Raw genomic sequence first — 6,000 nt, 5'->3', positions numbered from 1 at the left:
AGAAAATGTTCGACTGCTGCCCTGGCCAGCACAATCTCCAGATCTCTCACCAACTGAAAACGTCTGGTCAATGGTGGTCGGGCAACTGGCTCGTCACAATACGCCAGTGACTACTCTTGATGAGCCGGCCGATGTGGCCGAGTGGTTCTAGCCGCTACGGTCTGGAACCGCGCGACCGCTACGGTCGCAGGTTCGAATCCTGCCTCGGGCTTGGATGTGTGTGATGTCCTTAGGTTAGTTAGGTTTAAGTAGTTCTAAGTTCTAGGGAATACCCTCAGACTTCAAGAAGAATATAATAATTCCAATCCCAAAGAAAGCAGGTGTTGACAGATGTGAAAATCACCGAACAATCAGTTTAATAAGCCACAGCTGCAAAATACTAACACGAATTCTTTGCAGACGAATGGAAATACTAGTAGAAGCCGACCTCGGGGAAGATCAGTTTGGATTCAGTAGAAATACTGGAACACGTGAGGCAATACTGACCTTACGACTTATCTTAGAAGAAAGATTAAGGAAAGGCAAACCTACGTTTCTAGCATTTGTAGACTTAGAGAAAGCTTTTGACAATGTTGACTGGAATACTCTCTTTCGAATTCTAAAGGTGGCAGGGGTAAAATACAGGGAGCGAAAGGCTATTTACAATTTGTACAGAAACTACTGGGAGATGAAGAAGCTTGCACAGGATAGAGTAGCATGGAGAGCTGCATCAAACCAGTCTCAGGACTGAAGACCACAACAACAACAAGTTCTAGGGGACTGATGACCTCAGATGTTAAGTCCCATAGTGCTCAGAGCCATTTTTTTGATGACAGCTGCGATTCATTTGTTGCCACGCACACGTGACACTACAGCTCCGAATACACATAATGTCACTGGTCTACACTGATGTAGCGACACGTGCAGTAGATTCTACATCAACCCCTTCGCGGAAGCGGAGAGTCGTCTTAGAAATGGGCCAGAAATGCACACGTCGAGCGAAATGGGTCTTGCGGGCCTTTTGTTGTCCTGTAGTGGCTGTTCATTGCAACTGCAGTGGAAACGGTGGCGCTGGTTCTTGGTGACGCTGTGGACTTAATGTTACTCTTGTTGGTGGTGCATTGAAGGAAACGTACGCAGGCTTCACACGCGGTTTATTGACACCGTTGCGGACTTCTCGCCGGCCGCGGGGCCGTGCGGTTCTAGGCGCTTCAGTCTGGAACTGCGCGACCGCTACGGTCGCAGGTTCGAATCCTGCCTCGGGCATGGATGTGTTTGATGCCCTTAGGTTAGTTAGGTTTAAGTAGTTCTAAGTTCTAGGGGACTGATGACCTCAGATGTTAAGTCCCATAGTGCTCAGAGCCATTTGAACCATTTTTTGCGGACTTCTCGTTTACAGCAATGTCCTGCGTCTGCGTATCTCTTCTTAAGACATTATATGGCCGTGTAAGGGCGTTGCAATTATAGTTTGACCTCGTCCGTCCGCAGCTTTACGTGTGAACAGCTGTCTAGATAGCAGCGCAAGTAAAACATTGCGAAACTAGACGAAAGTTGGACGCGCTCCAGGCTGGACCGGTTGTGAACATTATCGAAAACTTGTTGCCGCAACGTGGTCGGTAGGGCCAAGAAGTGGTGCCATTGATGAAAGTGTTTAGCTACTGGTATTCCTGCTGCGACTTGGCTAGTTCCGAAACATCTATAGTTTTCGTCAAAGCGCTGAAGTGCGAACCGGGTTGCTACTTCTACATCTGATAATGACTCCCTATCCAAGGTAACATGCTGCGCCTTTCCTACCAGAAAGTCCTCAATCCACTCACAAGTTTCATTTCATGCCCCATATTATCGTACTTTTGACAATAAGCGTAATTGTGGTATGAGTCAAATGTTTTTCGGAAATCAAGGAATACCGCATTTAGCTGACTGCTCTAAAAAAAATGGTTCAAATGGCTCTGAGCACTATGGGACTTAACATCTATGGTCATCAGTCCTCTAGAACTTAGAACTACTTAAACCTAACTAACCTAAGGACAGCACACAACACCCAGCCATCACGAGGCAGAGAAAATCCCTGACCCCGCCGGGAATCGAACCCGGCAACCCGGGCGTGGGAAGCGAGAACGCTACCGCACGACCACGAGATGCGGGCTAGCTGACTGCCTTGAAGCTTTCAGCATGTCATGAGAGAAAGTGTGTGTTGGATATCACACGATCGATGTTTTCGAAATCCATTCTGGATTCTGTTCGACATACCTCATTACGTTATAGCTCAGAATATGTTCTAAAATTTTGCAGCTAATCGATGTCAAAGATATTGAACGCTACTTTAGTGGATCGCTTCTACTACCCTTCTTGTAGACTGGTGTGAGTGTGCTTTTTTCCAATTACTTGGTTTTTTGTTTCAGAGACCTACGACAGATTGTAGTTAGAAGAGGGACTAACTCAGCCGCGAATTCAGTATAGAATCTGATAGTAATTCCATCGGGCACTGGAGCTTTGTTCGGTTTTAATTGTTTTAGGTCTTTATCAACACACTGATACTGATACCTATTTCACTCATCTTTTCAGTGGTACGAGGATTAAATTGGGGCAGTTCTCCTGGTTTTTACTTTGTAAAGGAACATTTGCAAGAAGAGTTAAGCATTTCAGCTTTTGCTTTGCAACCCTCTATATCAGTTCCTGTCTCATTCGCTAGTAACTGGACACTAACTTTGATGCAGCTAATAGCCTTTACATACGACCAGAATTTCTTTGAGTTTTGTGAAAGATCATTTGACAATATTCTGATACGGTAGTACTCGAAAAATTCACACATTGTTGACAGGCAAACACACTTCATTTAGCATCTCTCTATCTTTAGTCCTATGCTTTGTTTACATCTCTTATGTAGTAGTCTGTTTCTTAAGAAATTTCTTTACTGTACACCATGGAGGGTCCCTGCCATTACATATCCATCCAGTGTCTGGTGAACGATTCTCTTAAACTGAGACATAGTTCCTGTACTTGCTCCTGCCCTGTGCTGAAAGTCTCATATTCGTCATTGAGATATGACACTACTGATTTTTTTGTCTAGTTTACTGAACATATATATCTTTCTGCTTGTTTTAGTTGTCCTTTGTACTTCGGTAATCATTGTTGCCACAACCATGGCATGCTCACTGATACCACTTTCGATGTACATATCCTCAAAACTGTCGCGTGTGTCTGTTGCCATTAGACCCAGTTCATTTCCATCATAAGTGGGGTTCCGAACTATTGGATCTAGATAGTTTTCAGAGAAGGCATTTAGTGATGTTTCACAGCACGTCTGTAATTTTACCAACTGGTACTTGCACTGTAAGCATAAATTGCTATAATCTGTTTTTTTCTTCAATATTTATTTATTTATTTATTTATTTATTTATTTATGCATTTATTTTACCTGGCAAGATTAGGGCCTTCAGGCCCTCTCTGACACCTAACCAGGCATACTCAGATTCAACAAATTTCAGTTTCTACAGAACATTAAGGACATATAACATGTTATACAGTATTAATGTTACAGAAAAAAATTAGAGATTATAAAAGTAGTACAATGATAATTATAACAATCAAAAAATAATTATAATAATCAAGAATAATAATAATAGTAATGACTATTTATAGGAAAGTAAATATTTTTTTTTCTTTTATGAATATCAGTCCTATTGCTAATTGGGAATTTTCTCGTTATATTCTTGCAGCTTGTGAGTTATTCTCACCAAGCAGAGACATAAGACGATAGAATGGGGTGAAAGAGATATAGAAGAGGTAGATAGGTTAGAGGAAGAGAAATAGAATGGTAAAATTCGAAGCTATGATGGAGAGAAGAAAGAAAAAGATGAGAGGGGCACGACAATGGTGGCTATACCGTCCCTAATATGTAAGTCTTGAGTTCCCTCTTGAATGTTAAGTGGTTCTGGATAAGACGCAGATCACAGGGGAGCGCGTTCCATAGTCGTATGGCTGAGATGGAGAATGACACGGAGAAAGATTTTGTGTTATGTAAAGGTACAGCCAAGATGCTAGACGTATCCGATCTGGTATTGCGGTTGTGGAATGATGATAGGTGTTTAATGTGAGAAGATAAGTATTGGGGGCACCAGTGGCTAAGAAATCGATGAAGTAAGCACACCGTGTGGAGATCGCGTGCCTTACGTGGGCGTATCCAACCTAGCTGGGAATATTGCGTTACATGCAGGCTATATACGCACTGCATCCGATCCTTCATTTCCATATACATCTCAAAAGCTGTAAATCCAAAAGGATTGAAACATACATGATTTATTTTAAATAAAAGCTATTGCACGACAAGATCACAAAGGGAGCGCTACGCAGACCAACTGCGTAAAGAGAAATTTCGTTGCGACAAAATTATTGACGAATTTGAGTGTCACTCACATTACAAATAGTAAATCAAATTACAGCACACTTGTTGAATGTACACACTGCAAAATGTCCTTGCCCATTTTCCCAATTTTACCTCAATTATATTCTGAAATGGGGCGCCTGAAACTCGTTCAAAAAGTTTGACACATCGCTTACGAGGCTTCTGCTCACAATGTGGAAGTTTATTTACCCTGTTTTGATTGTTTAGCAAACTTGAACGCAAAATTTGAACAAAATATGAGACGGAGAGCCTTAGACCACTTGACATGGAATCGATGTTAAAATTCGCACCACGAACTATCTAATCCATTCTTAAAATGAGCAGGGAATCCTGCAAAAAGCTTACGGTTAGTTTTTTCTTGCGTTCCAGCATGATTAATACAGCTAATATACCGATACTACTAATCAAAATCACTGTTGCAAATATCCGAAGCAATTAGTAATCTGTCACGATATAATGTATACACGTTGTAATACGTCTCCATCAACCAAACTCCGCCGAAGCATAGTCTCCAACAAAGACCCAATACGATGTGTTGTATGCGAGATGCTTGTGTTCCTCAGAATCATGCCGGAAGAGAATTTGATCCAGTATCCTAGTAGTATACTTGCTATCAAGGTAGCGAAACTGTATAAATCGAAAAAATAGACACAAAAATAACAGAAATAATAAGACGAAATTTCTGGACGTTTCGATTTTTAGGGGAAATGAGTACATTCAGTTGAGAATAGGGACTATGCCAGTAAAAAAAAGATTGGAAGGCATTTATGTGCTACCTGTAAACAATGGTTACCCCAGAGAACATACGGGAATCTCGAAGGAACATGACACCGTCTGCGTGGAATTGAGAGCGTAGCTTGATAACGTCGCCTCCGCAGCCATTGGCAGAAATGGGCCAATGCGTATTGATCTTTCCTCTACCCAGCACAGGCAGCCCTGGTTATTCTGCTACCAAAACAGGCTTGCATTGTCACAAGCCAGCTATTGTTCGTAAGTTTTTGATTACAGGCTAGTTTTGGCGTAAAACAATTCAGTAGGCGTTTATATGTGTAACACGCCAAGCAGTCTTCGAAAATTGTGCTGATTGAACACTGGAAGCTTCTTCTCCAGCAGGCCATACTCTCTCAATTTGGTTTCCACCTGAAGGAAATGGCGTTTCATTCTTTTCACTATATTGCTCGACTATGATTAGTCTTTGTACACATCTTTTGTGCAGTCTTTTTCGCAGTTTTCACATTAGGCTGTCAGTTTGTGCTTTGTCACGAGTAAGAATATCCTATTACATGCGCCATTTCATATAACCTTAGAACACTTATAAATTATGTAGGTCTGTAGTTAAGAATGTAATAGTATTTAGTTACCGCATAACTTGATTGCAAGCGTTCCAGAAATTCTATGGTGCGCAATATCTTATCAAAAACGTAAATATTTTACTCGCTGGACTTCTGCTGCTGCGAGTAAATTTTATATGTACTTTCTAATCAACTTGAAAGACGTCCAGCACCGAATTTGTACAGTAAAAGGCGCCAATGAGTCTGGTACTGTTGGTAAGCAAGATTCTTCTTTCTCATTGTTCTAAGGTACATGCCAGTTCTAGGTAGTAGCCATCTGAAATG

The sequence above is a fragment of the Schistocerca cancellata genome, chromosome 3, assembly GCF_023864275.1.
Source record: "Schistocerca cancellata isolate TAMUIC-IGC-003103 chromosome 3, iqSchCanc2.1, whole genome shotgun sequence".
Lineage (NCBI taxonomy): Eukaryota > Metazoa > Arthropoda > Insecta > Orthoptera > Acrididae > Schistocerca > Schistocerca cancellata.
The sequence above is the reverse complement of the archived record's forward strand: the minus strand, read 5'-3'. Positions refer to the sequence as shown.